The sequence below is a fragment of the Falco rusticolus genome, chromosome 3, assembly GCF_015220075.1.
Source record: "Falco rusticolus isolate bFalRus1 chromosome 3, bFalRus1.pri, whole genome shotgun sequence".
Classification (NCBI taxonomy): domain Eukaryota; kingdom Metazoa; phylum Chordata; class Aves; order Falconiformes; family Falconidae; genus Falco; species Falco rusticolus.
This window is the reverse complement of record NC_051189.1, coordinates 85,479,275-85,506,476: the sequence shown is the minus strand read 5'-3', so window position 1 is coordinate 85,506,476 and position 27,202 is coordinate 85,479,275. Positions and strand designations below refer to the sequence as shown.

Genomic DNA, 27,202 nt, shown 5'->3' with positions numbered 1-27,202 from the left:
GCTCTCCAGGAACTTCATCCACCCTTCAAGTCCTCCCTTCATCAACAGAAGGTTTGAGGAAACAAAGCCAGCATGGAGGGGTGACACGAGTCTGCAGAGAGGCTGGACAACAGGAATGGCACATGTGCCAGTGCAGTCTTAATTTACATCGAGTGCTGATGGGTCAGGACCAAAATAATCTCCACCATGAAAGCAAAGTGAGGGACTACCCTAGACAAACTTAGAATAATACTCCAGACACACCTAGGGCCAAGCTCATCAGCCCTTGAAGCTCAAACTGATGAAATAACTTCCTAAGCCAAGAAACACTCAGGCTGGCAACTCAAATCTCTTTAAGGATGGTGACAGCACACCACCACCACTGAGTGGTTTAGGTAGATTTTGACCAAGACCCAGACCCCTTGACTGACCACCTGTGCAACATCCACTATCCAAGGATGGCAGGCAAAACCCCAAGACACCACACAGAGCATGCTGCACCATCCATCTTCATGTCTCCAAAAGCTACCTGATAACTACCAGCCAAGTGTGCTGATGGCACATGCATTCCCTTGAAGCTCTTGCCACCGTGTTGCTCAGTCCTTGGGTGAGAAGGACCCTAACCCTTTGGAGCTCTCCAGCACTACTGAAATATACAGAAGTCCCCAAAAAGCACAGCCTGAGCCCAACTCCACTGCTGCCACAGTTTTCCAGCAAGGCCTCCCATCTTATGTCTAGCAGCAGAGAATATGAGATCGCTGCAGTGATGGCCATGATTATGTCCCATACCTCATGGCAGAGATCCCCCTTTACACAGAATGAAGTGTCTCACTTTTCTAACACGCATTCTGTCTGAGAAAGAAAAATAATTAAAAAAAAAAAACACACAACAAAAAAAAAACCCTCAAAGTGATAAAAAACCCCCATAAAATGTAAAATAAATTAAAATAAAAATTAAAAAAAAAAACCAAACCTGCAGACAGAAACTAGGGAAACTTTTTCACTGCCACCTAGACTGCTTCCAAAGGGTTCACACGCCAATCTAATAATAAAGCTGTCATATGGGGTGATGTGATTTTAGTTTTCAAGCTGAAGGTTGCTATGGGAGGCTGTTCTCAGTAGCAGCACTGCACAGCATTTGTAAAAGGCCTTCCCAGCACCAGACACTGGTCAGATTTTTCAATAGGAATAAATTCACTTTTTTTTTTTTTTTCCCCCAGTTCCAGAAAAAGCCAAAGTCCTAGAAAGAGACGGGGAGGGGGAAAAAACCATAAATAATTGAGCTGTAATTCAGATCCTATAGAAGTGCGGATGCAATAAAATCCCCCTCCCAAACCTGAAGCCCCAGGAGAACCTCAATCTTGCAAATCAGCTCACATCACCTGAGCCAGGGTTGCTGCATTTGCCAACACCAGGTTTGCTCAGATGTGGGAAAAGTGAAGAACCATCAGGGAATCTCACATACCATACAAACGAGGAGCAGAAACAGCAACGCTTATTGCAATGCCTCTGTAGCAGTGCATTGAACTGCAGGGTACGTTGACTGTGCGTTTAAATACTGACCCTGATAAAAATAAGGCATCACTTCAAAACAGGTTGAGGAAGTTTACCTAGCACAGGACAAGCTTTTCAGAATTTTTTATTTTATATATGTATATATGTGTGTGTACATATATATATAAGGAGGTGTGCAAAGAATGGAAAGAGTTGCATATCTAGAGAGAGCTGTACAAAGCTGGTCAAATACAAATCACTCTTAAAAGCAACAAACAAGTAAACATAGAGGGTATTTTCTACACCACATTGCAAGATTTAGGAGCCTGTTACAACCTGCAGGATTTAGAGAGGGAACACAATAAGAAGGAGGTTTACCGAGGACTTAACACAAGGACATAGCCATGAAGCAGCAGGGAGAAGGGGGAGACGCAGGAGCTATTTACCTTTACACAGTGTGCTGAACGCTACCAAGTACTGATTTATAAAAGGCTTTTAATTCATGTTGTGAAAGCTTCCAGCCATTAGGGGCTTTAATTCTTTGCAGGTTAAGTTAAGCAGCATTGGTAGATGAGATATATGGATAGCAATGAATACTTACAGAGAAACGCACTGCAATTCTGTGGACGTGTGCCTATACGAGGTTAATGTAAAGATAGATACGTAACTGAGTTATAGAGGTGCCAAGGAGGAGATGTGCTGTGCTGGACCAACAAGGAGGGGCTGGTGGGGAAGCTCAAGGGCAGCCTTGGCTGCAGTGACCATGAAATGATGGGAGTTCAAGATCCTTAGGGCAGCAAGAAGGATGCACAGCAAGGTCACTACCCTGGACTTCAGGAGAGCAGACTTTGGCCTCTTCAGGGATCTGCTTGGTAGAGCACCATGGGATAAAGCCCTGGGGGGGAGAGGGGCACAAGAAAGCTGGTTAATATTCAAGGATCACCTCCTGCAAGCTCGGGAACAATCCGTCCCAGCAAAGAGGAAGTCAGGCAAAACCACCAGGAGATCTGCATGGATGAACAAGGAGCTCCTGGACAAACCCAAACATAAAAGAAAGCCTACAGAGGGTGGCAGCAAGGACAGGTAGCTTGAGAGGAGTACAAGAGACATTGTCTGAGCAGCCAGGGATCAGATCAGGAAAGCTAAAGCTCTGAGAGAATTAAACCTGGCCAGAGCCATGAAGGGCAACAAGAAAACCTCCTATAAGTAGGTCAGTGATAAAAGGGGAAAGGGCAGGCCCTCTCCAGAAGCAAATGGGAGACCTGGTTACCTGTGACATGGAGAAGGCTCAGGTACTCAACACCATTTTTCCCTCAGCCTTCACCAGCAAGTGCTCCAGCCACACCACCCAAGAACCAGAAGGCGAAAGACTGGGAAAATTAAGAACTGCCCGCTGTAGAAGATCAGGTTTGAGAGCATCTAAGGAACATGAAGGTGCACAAGTCCACGGGACCTGATGAGATGCATCTTCAGGTCCTGAAGGAACTGGCAGATGAAGTCATTAACCCAGTCTCCATCATATTTGAGAAGTTGCGGCAGTCTGGTAAAGTTCCCACTGACTGGAAAAGGGGAAACAAAACCCCTGTTTTTAAAAAGGGAAAACAGGAAGACCTGGGGAAACACAGGCCAGTCTCACCTCTGTGCCGGCAAGATCATAGAATGCATCCTTCTGGAAACCATGCTAAGGCACATGGAAAATAAACTGGAGATTGGTGACAACCAGCAAGCCCTCACTAAAGGCGAACCATGCCTGACAAACTTGCTGACCATCTGTGATGGGGTTACAGCACTGCTAGATGAGGGAAGAGCAACTGATGTCATCTACCTTGACCTGTAAAAAGCATTTGACACTGTCCTGCATTACTTCCTTGTCTCTAAACTGGAGGGACATGGATTTGATGGATGGACCACTCAGTGGATAAGGAATTGGCTGGATGGTTACACTCAAAGAGCTGCAGTCAATGGCTTGATATCCAAGTGGAGACCAGTGATGACTGGTGTTCCTCAGGGGTCGCTACTAGGACTGGCACTGTTCCACATCTTTGTGACACAGATAGTGGGATGAAGTGCACCCTCAACAAGTCTGCCAAGATACCAAGCTGTGTGGTGCAGTCAACATGCTGGAGGGAAGGGATACCATCCAGAGGGATCTTGACAGGCTTGAGAGATGAGCCCATGTGAACTTCATGAAGTTCAACAAGGCCAAGTGCAAGGTCCTGCACCTGGTTCAGGGCAATCCCAAGCACAAATACAGGCTGGGCAGAGAATGGGTTGACAGCAGCCCTGAGGAGGACTTGGGGGTGTTGGTGGACAAGAAGCTCAACATGGCCCAGCAATGTGTGCTTGCAGCCCAAAAAGCCAACTGTATCCTGGGCTGCATAAAAGGAAGCATGACCAGCAGATCAAGGGAGGTGATTCTGCCCCTCTGCTCTGCTCTGGTGAGACCCCATCTGCAGCACTGCATTCAGCTCTGAGGCCCCCAATATAAGACAGACACGGACCTGTTGGAGCAAGTCCAGAGGAGGCCACAAAGATGATCGGGGACTGGAGCACCTCTCCTATGAAGACAGGCTAAGACAGTTAGGGTTGTTCAGCCTGGAGAACAGAAGGCTCCAGGTAGACCTTACAGCAGCCTTCCAATACCTAAAGAGGGCCTACAAGAAGCTGGAGAGGGGCTTTTTTCAAGAGCATGTAGTGATAGGATGGGGGGAAACGGCTTTAAACTGAAAGAGGGCAGATCTAGGTTAGATATCAGGAATGAATTCTTTACTATGAGGGTAGTGACACAGTGGACCAGGTTGCCCAGAGAAGTTGTAGAGGTCCCATCCCTGGGAGTGTTCAAGGTCAGGTTGGATGGGGCTTTGAGCAACCTGCTCTGGTGGAAGGTGTCCCTGCCCATGGCCGGAGCATTGGAACTAGATAGTTTTTAAGTCCCTTTCCAGCCCAAACCATTCTATGATTCTAATCAGCATCTAAGTCCTACACAGCTGGGAAGTAGGTGGTGATGAGTTTACTTGTGCACCTTCCCCGTTTTCCAGCACGGATGTCTCTCCTTGGGTGCAGATTTAGACAAGACCATGAAGAAAAAATTCACCAATGCTTATTAAACTGGGTATTCTGATGTGACTTTCAGCAAAGAAAGCGTGAAGCCTTCTGGCTAGAGATCTCACACAGCCCTTCCCATGCAGAAGAAATGGCCAGCTCTAGCATTTACTTGCAAAACAGTGTCTTCTAAAAGGAAGGGCTGATCACTAAACCGGACGATAACCAAAATCAACCTGAGCTCATAAGAAATATTAAGCAAGCACAACACTATGCCACAAAATTGTTTGGGTTTGGTTTGGGGTTTTTAGCAATTTCCACAAGAATTTGGAACAACAGATGTTATACCAATCCACAACATCTCCATCAGAATTGTGCACATGTGCAAGAAGGAATCTTTCTTGCCTGTTGAGTCTGATATTTAGAGGGCTGGAGCACCTCTCCTATGAAGACAGGCTGAAGACAGTTGGGTTTGTTCATCCTGGAGAAGAGAAGGCTCCAGGTAGACCTTACAGCAGCCTTCCAGTACCTAAAGGGGCCCTACAAGAAGGCTATAGAGGGAATTTTTACAAGGGCATATGGCAGCAGGACAAGGTGGAATGGCTTTCAGCTGAAAGAGGGTAGATATAGATAAGATATCAGGAAGAAATTCTTTACTGTGACATGGAAACACTGGAATAGGTTTCCCAGGGAGGCTGTGGATGCCCCGTCCCTGGAAGTGTTCAAGGCCAGGCTGGATGGGGCTTGGAGCAACCTGGTCTGGTGGCAGGTGTCCCTGCCCATGGCAGGGAGGGTGGAACTAGATAGTTTTCAAGGTCCCTTCCAATTGAAACCATTCTATGATTCTATTTATAGGAAAAACTGAGAATGCAAGAATATTAATGGTGACAAAAATAAAAAGAGTAGCTAATGACAAATTTGAGCCCCTACTCAGATGTGAGCACACAGTCAAAAGCTGGTGTACCCTGTAGTCCAGATATTAACAGTCTTTTCCCTTGCAACTTGACAACTGGAGATGCTATTTTTACAAAAATACATCCAGTTACAGCAGAGTCAATAAACCAGAAATCCAAATTCTTTGGAGCTTTCCGTTTATAAGGTTTTCAGAGTACATTTCCCTCTGTTTCCGAAGCCTCTTCCACTTGTGTCTAAGTGAGCTGCAATAAATAACTCTCACCCAGAGCTTGCTCACTGGGAGTCCAGTGCTCAGGTGGTCAGTTCAGAACAAAGGCTGGAACTGAGGGGGTTAAATTGGGTTTATAACAGGTAGCAAAAGCCAGAAATCAATTTGATTTAGTGCTCCTCTATTTTGGGCAATTCTCCCCTGTTGCTACTTTAACTTGTCAGTGCAAAAAAGCCACAGTATTATAGATTGTTATACATAGTTTTATATATAATATATATAGTTATACAAACACACATATTTTCATATATACACACACCATTAAAAAAATTCCATATATATGTTTTCTTATTCTACACTGTTGTAGTTGTGAAAAAATAAACCTCTTCACTTTCAACGTCCCCTAGACACAGACCTAGATGTTAGCTACAAAATCTCCTCAGATCAGGGAGATGATTTTCAAAGGCTGTCAGTTCAACATTGGCATTGGCACCAGCACCAGCCAGCAAAAAAAGGTCAGAACCTTGTTTCTAGCATGGAAAGATCCTTCTCCCCCTCTAGCTATGATGATACATCTTGGTTTAAAAGGATCATTACGGATGGGCTGTCTATATGGCTGAAGGAAATTTGGGTGATGATGCAGGCAGGAGTCTTCAGTTCAGTGGATCAGTGGAGCATCTGCTCTGCATGGAAAATAGGGTAACCAAGATGGGCTGAAAAAAAAAAACAACCTGGGTCTGGCATCACAAGAAATAGAAAAGCACACAACCATGCAATGTAGATGTATATCTGTAGGATACAAGACAGCACCCACTGTTCTACTCAGCATAGCTACTCCTGCTGAGATGCTGCTTCTTCATCAACACCAAGAGCTAGCAGGCAAGGGATCCTCCCATCTGGTTCACAGCCATGAATTACTGCGACGTCAAAGCTTTCAGACCTGATTTAAACTATGGCAAAAGTTATACGTAGATGCAATCTTAAGACAAGAGAAGGAAAACAGATTTAAACCTAATTTTCAGATACACAAATGAGATGCTGCAGGAGAGAGATTTCCAAAGCATGGATCCAGATTGAGTCCTGCACATCACTGAGGAGCATTTCACAAAGTCTGGGTTTGAGAGAAAGTCCTGCCATGGACCAGAGAATCTTGTGCCAACATAATTTTTGCCAGAACACACAAATAACCTAAAAAGATGTTTTTATCAATAAATCAGTATTTAAGTGCCCACAGCCCATTTTTTTGCTTGAAAATGCTTCACCAGCAACAATCCTGAGCCCACAGTACCATGCAAAAAAAAAAAAAAAAAAAAAACCCAAACCAGAAACAGACATTGACATGCACCAACTACAGCAGCAGTACCAGGAACACATTCAAGAAAAGTCATTGTTATTAACTATTTTCTTAAAAGTAGACCAAACTATTGCAGAAGACCTCACTATTAGACCAAGGCATCAAAGCAGAGTCAGCACCACCACAATCTACCTACTCTTCGTGTCTTGCTCTGCTCTCAACGCTCCTCCTTCCCCTGCACTCTGTTAATAAGGTCAGGGATGTCCTTCCCAGTGGTCTCAATGCCTTGTCGGGAGAAATTCAAATCCATCCAACCCTGGAAGCAGCTGCACCATATAACTTGATCACATTTATCATTTTAACTTATCCTATTTATGAATCAGGTCAAGCTTGAAAATGCCATTTACATTATCAACCCTCGTGATATTAAGATAATCATGCAGAGGACTGATCAAAGGTTCCTCATAACTTTGGAGCACAAGAATTACCATATGGGAACACTTTATCTGTTCCAGCATCCCTTTTTGACTACGAAGAGTACTTTCTTTCCCAGAAATTAGGACAAGGGACACCAAGCTGAACAAGAAAGTGCTGACGATACTAAATCTGAGCTCCTCCATTCGGTAACAAGGCAGCAGGTACCGTATGTACATCTCCAAATAACCACGAAGAACATCATGTTTTAAAACAGAACATCTGCTGAAAATCTCTGAGAAAAGAGATATTCAAGCTCGCTTGAATTACCCCTATTTTACCTAGGCTGGCTGGAAGGGTGTTCTGACTTTTCCAGATTGACTCTGAAAACAATAAAAAATGGTTCTCTCATCCGCATTCATTTCTCTCAGCCCTACTTTGATAGGGAAACGAACCCTGTAGCCTCTCAAAATGCAGAAATACTCTGCTCATGCTCTTAGAGCCCTTTGCCTGTTGTCCACCCATGAGCCCAGTACTAGCTAAAGCACCTGCACCATCACAGTCACAGCTGGTATAGATCTAACAACAACAACAACAGAGGAAAAGGAATTTCTATCTTCTCAAAGAAGAACTATCACTCTGCTGTTCATCTCCAGCCTATTTTTCTTTCTATAACAAATAAAATGTTAACATCATTCTGTTATATTTGGAAATAGATGCTTTATCCAGAGTATGGGCAGAGGGAAAATTTGGATACTAATTTCAGGATTATTTTAAGGGGGGAGGGAGCGGGGGGGAATGTATGGATGTAAACTAATAAAGAGTCTTATATGGGGAAAAAATAAATTCAAAGTATTTTAATTGAAGCAATTCACTTCTGATACCAGCTATTAAGGATGCAGATACAATCATTTATCTGATATGCAGCAAGAAAACTTTGCAAAAAAAAAAAAAAAACCAACACATGGGACATAATCCAATGACAGTCTTCCCTGTTAACTCAAGAACAATGTTCTATTGAATATTTCAAGTGTGATTACACTGTTAACAAAATGGCACCATGCCACAGAGTCCTATAAATTATTCTCTCTCAATACCTCCCTTCCTCACAAAGATGCCAGGAGGCTAGATAAAAAAAAGTGCTCCCAGATCAAAGTGAAAGGCACTGAAGAAAACTGGAGGATCCTTCAACTGACCGCCTTTGTGCCAAAGTGGAAAGATGACCTTAATGGTTGGTGTTGCAACTTCTAGCCAGGATCTGGCTTGGGAATTATGGTCCCAAAAAGATGCTTTCTGCAAAGGAATTAAACACATAGGGTTTTAAATAATGGTAGCCTGCTCCAAGTCACAACTTTTAAAGCAGTTCATGCTGCTGGCTTGATTTTAGAGCTATTAATGGCAGAAAATTTTCCACTGAGTTTCTCTAATGTGGACAAACTATCACAAGTAGCAGAGATGAAAGCTCAAAGCTGCTCCATGGGTGATGCATGAGCTCAGGGATAGCAGGCCCCATGCTCACAACTGGTGAGCTTCAACCAGGAATCCCGACCCTCCTTTCTCCAGCCAGGACACCAGTTTAGAAGGAAGCAAACATAAGCAGAATCATAAATATTGCCAAGTCCAGGCAGTGAGACTGGAACACAGATAATTAAACGCTTTGTCAAAGATTTTCTGATCGTTCAGAGGATTGGGATGTGCAAGGAAGAGGTTTGCAGAGGTATGAACAGCAGCCAGAGAGCCATGTAAGCACATTTGAAAGCAGTAAACACTAACATGAATTCAGTTTAAATTCCCTGAATATGTGAGGAAAAAAAGGAAGGGAGAAAAAGCCATTCTGCGGCCAAGCTCACCCACATAACTGAAGTGTTGTGTCTAGGAATCCAGTTTGGCTTCTCTGAAGTCAAGGGAGAAGACTGGAGCCTCCTCGAAGGAGCTCCACTGACCATGGAAGGAGTCACAGGTCTCCACTAAATTCTTCAAGTCAAGTCCCTTGGGACCAGTGTCATCACCACTTGAACCTGACACAAACTGAAGCCAACAAAAAGGAACTGTATGTCACCACCAGCACCTCAAAAAGTAACTTAGCCCAAGGCAACTACTTTCAGGTAAGCAATAGGATGCACAGGAAAGATGACAGAATAATACAGAGATTCTTTTAATGTAAAATATAATTATTATTGGTTATTGCAATGTAAAATTATAAAGTAAAATTAGTAGTGCAACGTCATTTGGATCTTCTTTTCAATAGAGAAGGAGCTCACAAAAGTACGGGGGAGAGATGAGCAGCAAAAATGCTCCTTGCCCCATGGCAACAGGGGAGAAGGAAGGAGACACACCGAAGGAGTAAGTTTGACTTAGAAAACAGACTGGTACCAAATACAGCAGAAATAAACTCAGTAAGGAACAGTTTAGAGAAGACATTTGGAACCTGTACACTTCCTACCCCATAGCAGAAAAAAAACCCAGGAAATCTCTCCCCCAAAAAAATGAAAAGTCAGGAAACTCTCAAGAGATAAGTGATTTTTTTTTTTGAGTAATTTAACTGTAGCACAGGTTGCAGAGGCCAAGAACTCAAGCATCCAAAGGCACAGGGAAGTGTATAACAAGGCCAGCCAAAGTTGTCATAACTAAGTTGCAGCACAAATGCTTAAGCCAGCCTTAATGATTAACCATCAGGAGAAACCCAGGGAGAAATTATCACCACATTTGCATATCAGGACATTACTTTCTCTTCTTTTGAGCATGCATATTACTGGTCACTACCCAAAAGAGATTCTTGAGCTAAATGAACCCTGTGTCTCACTAGGCAATTATTCCTAGACTACTTTTAATTAAAGGCACCATTAAGCCTTCAGAGAACCAGATGCCAATCCATGTCAAAAGTTACACAGCTGAACAGGGTCCAACTACATTGCATTCAAGGGATACACCACATCCCAAAGAGATACATTTTTACAGGAAACTTTTTCTGTATCTTACAATCTTACAGTCATTCCAGATGCTCTTGTTTGTATTATCCCTTGTTTGAAAAGGCCACACCATCCCTAGCTATCTGCCTTAATCCAGCTTAAGATGGGGTGACAAATAAAAGAAAAAGCCCATCTAATCACCAATACTGTGAGGAAGGTAATTTAAAAAATGAAAAATAATTAAAAAAAATTTACATAGAGTAACAATCTCTTCCTCCCCTTTTCACATTTTTTGAGGGTAGAGGAAGTATGATATTTTGGGGTCTCTCTTTTTTCATGCTTCTTCAGGGTCTGTACAGCCTAGCGACTGTATGTTCTTGCAGACTGTAAATCCCACAAGCCCAATTCATCGATTCTTGAAAAGGCATTTTATAAACAATGTAAAAGGGTAACAAAGCACCATGAAAAGGCCCCTTGCACAACCTCGTCTGGGTGACAGAACACCCCAAATTATCTTTCGGATTAAGACAATGATCAAGCTTTCTTCTCTAAAGTTAAATGGGAAAAGAAAGTCCAAACTACAAATCAACTCAGAAACAGCCATCATGTAAGATACTAAAAATATTATCATCTAAACACAGGAAGGTCAAAAAATAAATTCTTAGCTGCCTTCTCAACATAATGCAGAAAGCATGTCTATTCTTAAGCATACACCAAGGCCAGTGAATTCGGGGAAAAAAGACAGATGGGAAAATATGTAGGAGAATATGTTCCATGAACACTTCCACAAATAGGCTACCAAAAGTCAAGAGAGATGCTGTGTCACAAGGGATGCAGAAGTCACAGGAGATGCATTTTTCGACATTCCCCACCAGGAGATCTTCTGGAGCAGACAGAGAAACCTTTACTACTTGTTACCATGGCACTGCCTCCAGACGCTCATCCTATAGTTTTCCCATATTTGCAAACAAAATGGCCAGCCTCCCATGGTCACGGAATGACAGATGCCACTTCCTCAGCCTTTCCCAGCAACATGGTGATGATCGCCACAAAGAATTACAATACAAGAACCATCAATGGTCTACCCTGACTTTCCCATGTACTAGTCCCACTCTCCTGCCCTTTCAGCTGCTCCCTAACTTGAAGCTCTTGGACAGCTTCAAGGAAAATGGAGAAAAAAGGGGGGGAAAAATCCTAAAACATCATACCACCCTAAAAGTTGAGTGAAATATTAAGGGCTGAATCAAGGAGAGAAAGATAAGTGAACACCAGTGTGGAGTAGTTCAAATCACAACACTTGCAGAAACTACCCAGCATGCGGATTACCCCCGAGTAACTTTATTTTATATATAAATATATATATATATAAATAAAGTAATTAAAAAATGGGCACCCAGCCAGAGTCACAGCTTGTCTTGTGGTGGGGAAGCAACTAAAGACAGCAAGGGGCAGAGAATGTGTCAGGAGGTAAAAGGCACACCTGTAGGAAACCAGGTGCCTTCTGCTTGCTCTTTGGCAGACGGAGATCCTCCTTCTGAAGCTTGCATTTCAGACATTTCTTTTGTGACATCCTGGCTCGTGTCCCCACCAACAGTAAGGCCAATCTTGGTGGCGTAGCCAACAGTAGTGCAGCCAGCCACTGCTCCTCCAGCCCTGAAGTCACTTCAGCCACTTGCGTTTCTTCACATATACGTAGTCTGAGAAGCAGCAGAGTATCAGTTCATGGACAGCAATATACCTCCTCCAAGGAGCAGATGTTCCACAACCAGAGACCTGAAGACTACTTTCTTGCTCCCCAAGTATACAGTGCCCAACCAGCAAATTACACAGTGTGTTTCCAACATAAATCTGTCACAAATGCATCCACCAGCAGATGCATTCACCCATATTACCCTCCCATTTGATCAAGAAATCAGGACCACAATTAAGTATTGCAGGGTGCTAACAAAAATTTAGTACTTCAGTTAAAACAATGATCCAATTTTTGTCACTTTACTCCAAAAACTAATGTACATCATTCATTGCATGAATTTGCTTTTCTATTTTAAAGATTTTTGCCACCTAACACACAGTCTTGTTTGCAGTTAAGCAAGAGCAAAATTGATGAATGCCAACACAGCTGGATCTCAACAGCCCTTCCACTAAACTGCAGTGTAAAAATTAAGGGAGTGCCAGAGATTACTAAGAAAAATACAGCAACTCACCTGTAGGTTTCCAATCAAAAGTCATCTCATGGAGGTGGAAACAATTCCAGGTGCAAAAGCATGCAAAGGCAAGCACACATGGCAGAGTTTGCACTAGTCCAGCTTATCACCAAGTCACAGCTGCCTTTAATGCAATGACCTGAATTGTCATTTCTAGTTGTGGGACAGGAAAAATCAACTGACCTGAACATCTTTGCCTAAAATCCCAGAAAACACAGGAAAAAGATGACACAGAGACAGGACAAGGTGGAATGGCTTTAAACTAGAAGAGGGTAGGTTTAGGTTAGATATCAGGAGGAAATTCTTTACTGTGAGGGTGGTGAGACACTGGAACATGTTTGCCCAGAGAAGCTGTGGATGCTCCATCCCTGGAAGTGTTCAAGGCCAGGCTGGATGGGGCTTTGAGCAACCTGGTCTAGTGGCAGGTGTCCCTGCCCATGGCAGGGGGGTTGGAAAGAGATGATCTTTAAGGTCCCTTCCAGCCCAAACCATTCTACAATTCTATCATGAAGAGAAAAAAAAAAAAAACAAACCCAAAAAACCCCCACTATTAAAAATCCATTCTTCTTTCTTCTCCACATATTGAGCCACCTAAAGGAGTCCATGTTAGCCAGTTTCTACCACAAGCATTTATCACCCTCCTCAACTCTGAAAGCAAACTCCAAGTGATAATGCACGATCCTCCTGCAAAGCTAAACTGAGATGGATGGGGGGCAAGAGGTATAATTTAAGAGAGTTTATATTGCTCACAGTACCAAAAACACTGCATTCAGGCTGCAAGAAAGGTCACTGGTAAATTGAAGTCAGTGGAAGGCAACAAAAAATTTACAAACAACATCTCCACAGAAAAAAGAGCTAATTTGGGCATTCAGGGAAAAGAGCCCTCAGAAAGCAAGTCTGGGTATGCAAGAACCTTCCTCACCTCAGACACGAAGGCATACTTATCTTCAGAGGCCCAGAACATCTCATGATGAAGCATAGAAATTTGCATTAGTACCATGAATAGTAGCACCCAGCGCGACAGGAACCTCCTCCTTGGCAAAGTCACACATACCAACACAAAAGAACAGTTTGGAGTTATCTCCCATCTGCCAGCTGGCTTTCAGTGCAGAAGTCTCAGTAGCCAGGATCCCCCTCCAGCAAAGTGCAAAGGATTGCTGCCCTGAGCTGGCTAGCCTTAAGCTTTCAGCCCTTTTGCTTATCTGCTGTTGCATTTGCAATGTAAAGACTTCACTTCTTCCCCTCTGAACACCATCATCCAATGAAAACACAGTTTCTCAAGTAGAGGAGAAACTCTTTATGTGGTTTTGTTGGAAGAACAGGACTGAGGTTTGTGTTGCATGTCATCAAGCAGACAACTGATACACAGCACTATCACTAACTTCAGTGGGCCCTTCATGGTCCAAACTCCAGTTGCGAGCTTAATGCCAAGCCAAAGGAGAAAACAGGAAAATATGAAGAAGCTCAAACTAACAGGACAGGTTGAACCTCACCCCTACTTTCTAACTGTGGACATAGACACACTTGTCATAAAACAATTCAGCAATTCAGGATCTCTAAAACAAAGATAGCCACCCTGACTGTTACAGAGGTGCTATTTTTCAGAATTAGGTTCCTTGATGTTACCATTTCTTTGGTTCCACCTCCAGGGGATTTACCAAGTGCACCAAATGCCCGGTGACTCAGCTATTTTAGATCAGGAAAACTACGTCCTAAACACCCAACTTTCAGAACAGTATCTTGAAAAAAAGACACACTTCCCTTCAACTGAAGGGTCTCTAAGTCCTTTTTGTTTGCTTAACGTGCCTTAGCAGTGATAAAACCACACATTTCTACACTGCATAGCACTGAGCACTGCAGAGCAATGCATTCTCAAAGCCAACAGTGGAGCTGAGCATCTCTGCCCATGTCCCGTACAAAATGCTTCCTGCCATGATAGCTCTGCTCCCTTACTCTGTGTCACCATGATGCTTCTGTCACAATCTCTCCACATACTGCCTGTGTTCACGGGCACTTCCCCTCTGCAGCTTCAAGCCCCATTCATGTCTCAATTCATTCTCCAAAGCATCATCCCAAGCACCACACAGACAGCAAGCAGCATACATGGGTAATCTAGACCAGGACACGTACTAACTGTTTGACTGGATTATACCAAAAAAACAGGCAAGTCAGTGAATTTTCCTGTTTTCCTTGAGGACATTGAGATACTAAGTCTTTAGGTGCTTCCTTAACACATTCATTGATAGTTGGACAGAAGAGAAAATCAGCAAACTGTACTCTTTTCTCTGATGTGGTTAACTCAGCCAGCCTACTAAAAGGCAGAAAGACACCAACAGGAGAAAGCTTTAAAAGAAGTGAGAGACTTCCAACTACCATTAAAAAAAAAAAAAAATCCATTTCTGCAAACAACTTAATGGCGCTCCTCTGTTCCCACTTTCATACCTGTGCCCCAAACATTGTATTTATATTTCATTTTCTTGTTCACCTAGTAGAAAAACAACCCATTCCTCTGGCTTGCAGCTATTTACACACTTGGTTAGGGCTAAGCTGAACCCTCAAACCTGTCACTGAAGGTTTCAGGTGCTCCTAGCTCTGGGTTGCAGTCACCATGTAGCAAAGCATCAGCGATGGAGGCTTTGCATTCCACGTCACAGACAACAGTGCTGCCCAAAAGGAACCACATTCCACCCTGCTGCACCAACCAAGGTCCCACTATATCCTGATGCCTGGCACTCAGCCTCTTCAGCTGGGGTTGCAAGCAAAATTCATTCAACCCAAGCAAGAGCAGCAAGCTGCCTTGCAGAGCTCAGACTACATCCCACCATCTACCTAAAATCTACATGTTTGGTTTTGTGGGGTTTTTTTTTCCCCTAAGTCTTTTTATTATTATTATTATTATTTCTGGTAGGGTTTTGTTTTGAATCAATCAGGCTCTGGAACTGGCTCACCACACAGACACCAGCATACCAGTGCCAAAATGTTGCATAGGGCTGAAGTCCATGGATCCACTTAAAAGAGAGTGGAGCCCTGACTTTTATTGGCTTAGAATGATGCAAAAAGGCATCTTTGGGCTGCAGCTCTGCGATGCATTAGCTCTGACAAGAGAGATAACTCAAGACCTCCCCACACTGCTTCTTCCCTGCCCCACACCATGGCTGGCTCTCCTCTCTCTTGCTAATATAGCAGCCAGCAGCTCATGCTGTAAATCAGATCAATGAAACATTCAGTTAAAAATAACAGCCAAAAACTCCTCCATTGCAGGAGAGCCTTTAGTATTACAAATGATGCACGTTACTAAAAAAAGCAAGCTGAGTTGAGAGTGATTTCTGAGAAGGTAGCAAAAAACCAGCACCAAGCCCAGCCAGCAGACCAAAAGCTGGGCTGCTCCAAGCATTGCTGGATCACCAGATAACCCTGATAGTGGGAAAACGGGTGTCAATACCCCCAGCTAGTGGCTACCTAGATCAAAGATGTTGGCTGGCTCCTATCCTGGACCTGTGTGGTGATGCTGCAGAGGCAGGACATACAGAGGACACCACCATTCTCTGCTTGCAAGCTACTCCTTGTGCATCTCCTTTCCCAGTGGGCTGCGTTACTCCTGCCTCGTGGCTGAGAGCAAGGGGGAAGATGATGGGATGCAGCTTCTGGGGTCAAGAAACAGCTTCCTTGTGGTGAGCACAAGCATTTGGCCTGTAGCGCTTACTGAAACTGTGAGAGAAAAGAAAAGAGATATCCTTGAGGTTTTTTATTCTTTTTATGATTGATGCTGGGAAGCATGAGGGATTTTGAGGTTCGTTGTTAGGGTTTTTTCCCCTTTTCATCTGATCTTAGCACCTTTCATCTAAGCACACTCTAAACAAATAACCAGTTGTCTTCATCCTGCAATCCAGATGCATGTTGCCATGCTCACACCAGACCTGTGCTTTACCCACAGCAGCCAGGTCCATCAGCAGGAGGATCTGCAACAGGACAACGAACCACAGCATCTTGCCTCCCATTTCCAGCACTGGGATGTAATCCAGCTACAGCAACTGTGGCTTTTAATGCCTTTTACAAACGCCTAACTCATCCTGTACTAATCCTTCAGAGCAGCTACTCCTTCATTTTACCCCTGGAAAGACCAAGCTAAAATATTCGTTGGGTTAAACACAAAACCCTACAGCTCTAGGCAGTTGTTCAGGACAGAGGAGTTGCTGTTACACAGTTCTCTGATATAGTACAGCAGTATAACACCATCCTTGCAATAAAAGTACAGAATGAGCTTCTAAAGATGCCCTTCTAAACTAGGTATTTCTAAGTGAATTTAGTTTCATGACAAATTCTTTTTGCTTAGTTCTCACTTTTTTTTTTTTTTTTTTTTTTTTTTTTTTTTTAGGGAGTGAGAGGGCAGACAGGGGCTCTTTTTCTCAAGCTCAACTTTAAATTAAATTGAGAGACCCAACAATACATTGAAAAGGTACTCTTAAGGCATGGCACACGGCATATTTCAAACAAATGCAGCTGAACACCTCTGAATTATTGAAAGCTATTTCAACAAGGTGGTTCAATTATTTGAGACATTCACGCAACTTATAGGAAGTTGAACCTCTTGCACGGAGAAACTCACCAGCATGGAAAGCTGTCAACAACCCCATGGTCCACATCTCCTCAGTCTTCCTAGGCTCCAAAGGACTTCCCAAAACTGTCCTTGTGGGACATCAGGCTTCCTTCAGGAACTACTGCCCTGAAACACCCTTGCTGTGAGCTGAGATTTGCTTCCAGCCTCTCAGCTGGCTCTGATGCTGATCATTATCTCCTCGCTTCCTTTTACTCTCCAATAAATTTTAAGTTAAGCAAGTCAGGAATGAACCTTCTTGTCTTGCGCTGGCACATCTTCCAGCTCACAATACCTATATCCTACAGCAATGCACAAACTCAATGATTACCAGCTGGACCTTCAAGAGCAGGACACCTGTTTGTGCGGCTCTAGTCTGGCTACATGCAAGCAAGAGGTTTTCGATGGGGGCTTCAAGCTCAGTCCCTTCTCCATCACTCCTCTGGCACGCTGCCATACACCTCCAAAAAGCTCTGCTTCAGCCCACCATGACAGGCTACAGCTCATTATTTTAGTGAGAGCTTGCAGACACAGTCTCTCAGTGACTATTCCAAACCATGTCCAGATATCCCCAGAAGTCTTTAGTACTGAAAAAGCAAACCATGGAGGTGTGAATTAATACATATGTTGTCCACATCTCAACCACCACAAATCACAACCACTGAACAAGACCTGATACGCATTATTTTAGTTGACCTTTGACTACAATGGAGGCAAAGCAAGGTGAATCCAGCCCATAAATACTTCTGACTCAGCCAGCATGTGCAGACTGAAGAAGCTCAGACCTCAGACCTTGAAGGTAAGCACAGCACTGCATCTCCACAGGTGTTTCACATTAAATAGACAGGAGGGAGGTGTTAACACTGAAGCGATGCTCTGCAATTCAGGCAATCTGTGTTCAATTGCCAGCCTTCCATACACCCTGTAATGCAGCATTGCGTTATCTAGGAAAATTAAAAGACAAGGCACAGGCACCTCACCTGCCTCCAAAGTGTCCTAGTGCTGCAAAATCCATAGGAAAGACTCCTGGTTAAATGGGGTGTTATTCTGCTTTAGTACAGCCCAGCAAGAAATGGACTTGCATCATTTTAATTTTTAACCTTCACGTAGTTTCAATTAAGAAAATGTAAGTCACAAACATAAAAAGATACAATTATAATCAAGGTGGCAAGAAAGTGGTACTGTGTTTATCACTGGAACATTTTGGGAGTTATCCTGAACGAGTTCATACCATTGATCAAAGCATTTCTTTGCATCAGCCTGCTGCAGTAGGCAGATAAAACATAGCTGCACTGTGTGCATAAAATGTCTTCAGATACATAAATCTTAGCAAAGTGGCTTATTATTTTGAGGCAAAACCAGAAAGAATTACACATTGCATTAAATATTTTCTTCTCTGTCCTATTCTCAACAGTCTGAAAGATCAATTAAAATGCTTTTCAATAAAACAGGAAGAGAAGCGCTTTCCCTAAATAAATAAATAAATAATGAAGCCACACTTTGCTTTTAGTGTGATTTCTAAAGAAAACAAGTGTAATGACTTCAAGATTTCCACAGTGAAAAAGAAGAAAATGTGGAGGGTTTAATCATCCACTTATAAGATAACAAAATAGATTTCTCAGGTTTTAAAAGTCTCTTGTAAAATTTTAAGCATTCATACACAAATATTAGTAACATGCTGCAGCAACCTGAATAGTTTTCCCTGCCGTTGCACAGGAATATGTGCAAGTCCCTCCTCTGCACTAACGTACACCCATTTATGATTTCCACCACTTTTCTATATGCAAAGAGATCAAAATAAAACCACAAGCAATCATGCTGTGGCTTTTAACAGCTTCCTCCTCCCTCTTATGAAGGTCTTGCTGTCCTCCATATCAGCAAGCTCTCTGTCCAACTACACTGCAACATCTGGAAGCATCAGCATGAGCTCTCTGCACGCTGACCAGTACTGTGACTCACAGCCAAAGCCTCAGCACTGAGAGAGCATCACCGAGTTTAACTGGTCTCCCAGTTATAAACCATAAAAGGAACTGTGGGAAAGTGGAGAAAGACCATCCCACCAAGCAAACTCAAGAGCTACTTTCTTCTCAGACTGACCTATATCGCGTCTTCACAAGGCAAGGGAGAAACTATTCCCATCAAAACCCCATCTTCTCAGTTTCCAAGGAACACATTTATTACAATGAGGATGGTGAAACAATGGAACAGGTTGCTCAGACAGGAGGTACATACCCTATCCCTGGAAGTGTTCAAGGTCAGGTCGGACAGGGCTCTGAGCAACCTGATCTAGTTGAAGACTTCTCTGCTTATTGCAGGCATGTTGGACAAGATGACCTTTAAAGGTCATTGCTTTAAAGGCCATCCCTTCCAATCCAAACTATTGTATGATTCTCAGTTCTTAAAGAGCAGCAAATCATTAAACCACCACACTGAGATGAACCCAGAGGACCTTTACAAGCTGTGCTGCTGGACAGCAATTTGGTGGAATTATATCTCCTCCCTCCCACAGCATTGCAGAAGCAGTCAAGTGCTCTTCCACTTTGCCCAGCCAATGCCAAGATGTTGGGCTCACTTCCAGCAATGCAGTCTGGAAAGGAAATCTCAGCTGTGGGCAAAGCTGTGACAGGGCACAATCACAGAATCATAGATTTTTTTAGGTTCAAAAAAACCTTTAAGATCATCAAGTCTAACCATTAACCTGGCCCTATGAGGTCCACCACCAAACCATGTCCCTAAGTACATCTGCAGGTCTTTTAAATACCTCCAGGGATGGTCACTCAACCACTTCCCTGGGCAGCCTGTTCCAGGGCTTCACAACCTTTTTGGGGAAGAATTTCTTCCTAATATCCAATCTAAACCTCCTCTGGTGTAATTTGAGGCCATTTGCTCTCATCCTATCATTTGTTACTTACGAGACTGACACTCGCCTTGCTACAACCTCCTTTCACGTAGTTGTAGAGAGCCATAAAGTCCCCCCTCAACCTCCTTTTCTCCAGGCTGAACAACCCCAGTTACCTCAGCCACTCCTCAAAAGACTTGTGCTTTAGACCCTTCACCAGCTTTGTTGCCTTTCTTTAGACATGCTCCCACACCTCTGCGGCGAATGAAGAGACGGGACGCAGCTTGATGCAAGCAATTGTCAATTTATTGTACAGAAGCACGCGTTTTTATACACTTTCAGAAGCTGCGCGTTTTAAACAGATTGGTTCTTGAAGCTAAGCCTTGCATACTAGGCAATCCCTGATTGGTGGTTAACTACCATCAATTAACAGCAAGGTGTTACCTTTCCTTGGCGCCATCCGTCTCCCACTCCCCTGTGCTCTGTAAACATGCCTCATCATGTTAATTGTTGTCTAGACAAGCTCGAGCACATTCCCCTCATCTAACTGATTGCCACGCATGGTCCTAGTTTGCAGCCCGCTCCTGCACACCTCAATGTCTGTCTTCCAGTGAGGGGCCAGTTTCTCCAGGACAATGCTGTTGGAAACAGTGTCAAAGGCTTTACTAAACTTCAGAGACAATACCCACAGCCTTTCCCTCATCCACCAGGCAGGTCATGTTATTGTAGAAGGACGTCACGTTAGTCAAGCAGGACCTGCCTTTCATAAGCCCATGCTGGCTGGGCCTGGTCACCTCCTTCTCCTGTACGTGCCGAATGAAGGCACTCTGGATGATCTGCTCCATAACCTTCCCTGCCATGGAGGTCAGGCTGACAGGCCTGCAGTTCCCCAGATCCTCCTTCCTGCCCTTCTTCTAGATGGGCGTCACAGTGACTAGCCTCCAGTCTTCTGGGACCTCCCCACTCAGCCAGCACTGCTGATAAATGACTGGATTTGGCTTGATGAGCACTTCCACCAGCTCCCTCAGTACCCTCGGGTGGATCCCACCTGGCCCCATAGACTTGTGTGTGGTTTTGTGCTGTATCAGGTCACTCATCACTTCCCCCTGGATTACGGGAGCTTCATTCTGTTCCCTGTCTCTGTCTTCCAGCTCAGCAGGCTGGGCAACCTGAGAAAAAACTGGTCTTACTACTAAAGACTGGTGCAAAGGCGGCATTAGGGACCATTTTCCTCACCCTTTGTCACTATGTTACCCCCCGCATCCAATCCAGGATGGAGATTCTCATTAGCTCTCCTTTTGTTGCTAATGTATTTATACAAACTTTTCTTACTGTCTTCTATGGCAGTAGCCGGAGTAAGTTCCAGCTGGGCTTTGGCACTACTCATGTTCTCCCCGCATAACCTCACAACATCCTTACAGCCCCCCTGAGCTGCCTCCCCTTCTTCCAACGGTCACAAACTCTCCTTTTTCCCCTGAGTTCCAGCCAAAGCTCTCTCTTCAGCCAGGCTGGTCTCCTTCCCTGCCCGCTCGCCTTCCCACACATGGGGACAGCCTGCGCCTGCACCTCTGACATCTCCTCCTTGAGGGACGCTCAGCCTTCCTGGAGCCCTTGGCCCTTCAGAACTGCCTCCCAAGGGACTCTGTCAGCCAGGCTCCTAGACAGCCCAACGCCTGCCCTGCAGAAGCCCAAGCCGGCAGTTCTGCCGACCCCACTCCTGACTTCTCTGAGAAATGGAAACTCCAGCGTTTTGTGGTCGCTGTGCCCAAGGTGGCCGCCAACCATCACATCACCCGCCAGGCCGCCTCTGTTCACGAGCAGCACCTCCACGGGCGCCTTCCCTCGCTGGCCCACTCACCCGCTGGGTCAGGGAGCTCTTACACACACTCCAGGGGTCTCCTAGACCCTTTCCTCTCCGCTGAACTGTACTTCCAGCAGACACCTGCTAAGTTCAAGTCCCCCACGAGATCCAGGGCTAGCGATTGTGAGACTTCTTGTAGAGTATTTCATCTGCCTCTTCATCCTGGTTGGGTGGTCTGTAGCAGACTCCCACCAGGACACCTGCCTGGTTGGCCTTGTCCCTGACTCCTACCATAAACACTCGACCCTATCGTCACCATCATTAAGCTCCAGACAGTCAAAACACTCCCTAACATACAGGGCTACTGCGCCGCCTCTCCCTCCTTGCCCATCCCTTCAGAAGAGTTTACAGCCATCCCCTGCATCATGCCAGTGTTTTAGTGACAGCAACTATGCCAACATTTTCCAGCTGCACAATGTCTTCCAGCCGCTCCTGTCCGATGCCTCATGCTGTGCGCCTTGATGCAGATGCACTTTGGTGGGGCTATTGATCCTGCCACCTTTTGCTGGGGGAAGAAGCCCCAATTCCTATCTGACCATTCTCAGGCACTTCTATGGTTTCCAACACATCAGTAACCCCTGTGAATTTTCTGCCACACAGATCTCCATCCTCTACCACCACCGAGACATCAGACTGAAGGAACTCACTAGCACATTGTCCCTCAAACATTGGCATGCCGTCCCCAGGCATATCTCTTTCAAGCCTGGTTTTATCACTTTCACCCTTCAAATCTAGTTTAAATCTCTTTCCATGAATGCTGCAAACTCCTGTGCAAAGGTCCTTTTCCTGCTTTGAGACAGGTATACCTCGTCTGTTACCAGTAGGCCTGGTATTGTGTAAACTGGCCAGTGATCAAAAAAAAACAAAATTCAGCCAGTGACACCAGGCTTGGAGCCAGGTATTGATCTGCTGCCTCTTCCTGTTTCTTCCCTCATTGTTCCCTGCAACTGGAAGGATAGAGTAGAACACTGCTTGTGCTCCTGATCCCTTAACCAGTCATTCTCACACCAAAATGTAAAAGAGCTGACAGGAGAGAGAAATCACTGTCCTACTCAATTGAAACCTGAAGGAAGTAACTTGCAATACTAAAAAAAAACCTAAAAAAAAATCAAAAACAGCACACAAAAAAAACCCCACCAAACCCAAACCCTAAAAAATAAAATCAAAAGCTAAGAGGCAAATAATTCATGTAGGCAATATGCAGTGCCCATACTCTACCCGAATTGTTTAAATTGAAGGTTCATGGTTTAATCAGAACCACTGTAAAAAGAAAAGCTAGGGTCATAAGTACAAGATTTATCTTCAGTAAACAAAACAGGTTTCTCAGTAAGGCATTTTCATTTGAAATATAAAAAAAACAAGTTGCAGTTTGTCAACGGACCAGTAAGGGGAGTTGGTGCCTAGAGCTTTGAGTCAACCACCCATATGCAGTGTTGGGTGGAGAAAACTCAAATAAATATAATTCTGAGGTAGTGACATTGAGAAAACATTGATGACTGCCAGAAGATGCTAGAGGAAGATGGACAGAAAGCACCATGTCCAGAAAACCCACCGACCTGGAAAAGAGAGAGGGCTTGAGTGATACTACAGTGCGGGGGTGGGGAAAGGTCATGTTTTTACTTGGAAATCAGTCTTCCTCTCCCTGCAAGACTTAATGGAGAATATGTGATGGAGAGCACTTGGAAGGAGGAAGGCAAAGGACACTGAAATCAAGTCAAGATCAAGCCTGGAATAAGAAAATAAGATCTACATCTCAATGCACTTATGAGTACAATATTCTGACAGTAGCATGTTTCCCAGAAAAGACTTGGGCCAATTTTTCCAGAGGCCATGAGGAGACATCTAGGAGGGTACCAGATGCCTGGGAGAAGACTTCAGAAAATGGCTAATCAGCCACCTTATCACCGAGCCACAGCACTAGAAACAAATAGCAAAAAATACAAATAAAGATTTACTTTTAAAAGAAAGAAAGAGGAAAAAAAAAAACCAAACCCCAACACTATAATCCTCTTGCAAGGAGTGGGATTTAATAATATTATACAGTAACTAAAGAAAATGCCAGCAGTAGGAACTCATTAAGTATTGTATGGGGAACAGCAGCAAAATCACTACTGCGTCTACAGCCATGCTGGGCTCGTCAACAGAAACAGGGCTGCCACCGGCTATGGGGCCGTGGGGAGGTGCACTCAAATACTTAAGTTCCTCTTTCCTGTTAATCTCATTAACCTCGTATTTACTCTGTTGTTGGTGATTACTCAGGATGTTAATAGGCATACTTTCTGCATACTATTTACTGAATGTTACAAATCTGTTTAGCTCTGTATATGAAACAGGGCAGGCACATGCCAATGCTCCCCATGCTATGGAAAACAGACATACGGAAATTAAATCCTTTTTAAGGACGTGTTTCAAAGATCATGAGTTCTTGAATAAGAATTAAGTGTAAGATAATCAATTGATTCAGATAAATATATAAAAGCCTTCCTTTTTTCTAATTCTAGTATACTTTCTAAAGTATTCTACGAAGGAGAAACAGATACCAAGCCAAAAATACCCAAGAGAAGACTTATTTCCTACTATTAAGCTGGAGTATATGAAACTACTATTCTAACCACGATACAAATTACCGTTAACAGTATTCCAGGTGGGAAAAACAGATGTAGTTTAAGAAAACCATTTCTGCTGATAAAAAAACGCTATAGGTTTTACAGACACAGTCTGTTACACCTTGAAAACTGATACTTTCCCTGACCATCTGTTCCTAGCAGAGCATACCCATTAATACTCGCTTTGGCCAGAAAGCCCAACTCAATGTCAATACACTGTGAGTGCAGGACATCCCAGAGCTTAATGAATCAGCCAAGTCAGGAAAGATCAGCTGTTAGGGGAAGAATTTGGATGGAGCTCACCCAATATTGATCAGTTAAAACAAGGAAACCACCACAAGAGCAGAAGATGCCATCCAGAGGTGAACATACGCAAGCACTGAGCCCACAGCATTCCTGCACACCCAAGTCCAGAGGGTGGGTCTACAAAATAGAGCATCACCTCCAACAAGTTTAAGGGATACGGAGTTGGGGAAAAAGAAGAAAAAAAAAAACCAAACCAACCACAAAACAAAATAACGTGGAACAGGAAGGATTATCAAAAGAAAGAAAACAGAAAAAATCTCACCCACAATTTTATTTCCTTGAGCTGTGGATCCACTAGCTCACCACCACGCAGCAATAGCCTAACAGACCCAAGGCCCGTCTCAGCAGTATCGTCTCTGTTCAGGTAAAAGGAAAATAAATAAAAATCAAAAGTGAAAAGTTCATACAGGTTTTTATCTGCTCTGTTTCCCCCGGTCTGAAGTGCAGGCATTCCCAAGACTGAGGTTTTAGCTGTATCTTTAGCTTTGACTGCCTTTGGTAGTTTTAACACCATGTGAATTTGTTAAAGAAAAATATATGTATTAGGCAAGCTTTGCTTTTGGTCTACACAGTATCTCTTGACAAGGTAAAACACACATAAAAACACCTACCACTTTCAGGGTTCAAAAATTAGGGGATGCTCAGTGAAATACAGCAACTAATTTTCATCTTCTGCAATTCGTGATTTCATGTAACTGTCACTACCCCCTGCTTAGTGGTCTCATATTTTATATTCACTTTTAGCCACTTTAGCAGGATATGTCACCATTTTTCCTACATCCCCAACAAAAAGAAAACCCATGCAACTAAAGGGATGGCTAAGCTAGAAGCATGCAACTGGGACAACCAAGTGGACTCAGCACAGAAGAGTAAAACCTTTGCTAGGATAGTGTAACACAAAGCTACACAAAGGACTCATACCTTTTTAACACCAGCCGATCTGTTATAAAGCAGTTACCAGAAGACTGAAAAATAATTGTGGTATCTTTATAACTGATTTTTAATTAAATTACATAGAAAGAGGAAAAAAATAAATTTTTACTTTGGGGAAGATTATTTGTACAAGAGTGCATGTGCACATGCTGTGTATAGAGCAACAGACAGAGATATATTCATATAGAAAAATACACAACTGCATATTTTAGAAGAACATCTGTAAAGATCCAATAGCTTACACAACTCTGAAGACTCTAGTTAATGATGTAATAAATCCACTTCCCATACACGCATTTTAACAGCTCGAATTTTTTGTCCCAAATTTGGAAACCGATGCTTCAAAAAGTATTTAACATGCTTTTAATGCAATTTATCATGCCTTAATAAAAAATAAAATAGGAAATAAGAAAAATTATGGCTTAGGCAACTCAGGTAGAGGCACTTTTACGCTGTATAAAATTAAGGACATACAAGTATTACGCTGTTTTTACAGCAATTATTCCTCAAAGAAAATACTTTAATCAAACTGTTGAAAACTTTGGTTGGTTGGTTTAAGAAGGAGAAGCATCATCATGCAGGACTCAGTCTTCCAGACTTATCAACAAAGCATTCTAATCCCTCCTTGGGATAGGAGACTACAGAATGTCAGATCACATGGGATGACACTGGGGCTGGAGAGAGCAGCAAAGGATGCTCAAAGAGCTCCTGCCCTGAGTTTTCGTACCCTTAGAAAAATCACACAATTACCCATTCTTCTTCTTTGATGAACACAATGTACTACAACACCCTCAGAAGCCAAAAGCAGAAGCTCCAACACATGAAAACAAAAAAAACCTTTAGAACCTTTAAGTTAAATCACAGCAGTCAGCACCAGCTTTTGATGACAGGGTAAGACAGACGTTTCAACTTTAGGATGCTGCCCAGCAACGTACTGTCATGCTACATCACACAGTGCTCCTTCCTTGTTATTTTCTCTGGCCAAAGGTCAAAATTAATCTTCCCAAGGGACAAGCCTTCCTATAGAAAGAGTGATGAAACTCCCACATCCAACTGCCTCATGAACAATCCACATCTCCATTGTGAGGACCTTCCAAACATCAAGCCATGCTGTGATTTCTCAAGGAGGCAACCTTCCCTCTTTGTAATCACTGTACAGTGACACACAAAGCATGTGCACTTTACCACAGAGACGCAGGACACCCTGTACAGATCCCATTCCTCCTCTAACACAGCTAAGGAGGCATCAATATGAAGTACCACTGTCTACTGGATCACATCTACACATTGAAAACCAAACAAAGTCTATGTTTCAACGTCCAACAGTCTTGGGAGCATATTTTCTGGGTTTTGTGCGACACTGGTTTTTGGGGAGGTTTTTTTGTTTCTTTGTTTTTAATCTACTAGAAAATCATAAATCTATTAGATTAAAATCTAATAGAAAAACAACCTATTGTAAAGCAGAGGTAACGGCTTGGTATACAGCTAAATTACACATCAACCTGCTCTAGCACCAGGACTGCACTTTCCCCTTCTCTGATGCACGCTCCATCTCAGCGCGTTCAAAGGTCCCAGCAAATTGCAAGCAGCAGAGGATCCCTCCA

At 43.5% G+C, this 27,202-nt stretch overlaps 1 protein-coding gene across 7 annotated transcripts in view; it reads right to left on the bottom strand.

The window, feature by feature from the left end:
* The window catches only part of TSNARE1 (t-SNARE domain containing 1), a 508,372-nt gene that overhangs the window by 467,014 nt on the left and 14,156 nt on the right, over positions 1–27,202 (bottom strand). For 5 of the 7 annotated variants that reach the window (XM_037380779.1, XM_037380786.1, XM_037380784.1 and 2 more), the window contains exon 2: positions 24,932–25,021. The exons of 1 other annotated variant lie outside the window; for it this stretch is intronic. The gene's annotated coding sequence lies outside the window, so the exon portion shown is untranslated. Of the gene's footprint in view, positions 1–24,927; positions 25,022–27,202 lie in introns of all 7 variants that reach the window. One more of the 7 variants, XM_037380780.1, reaches the window with a different exon arrangement.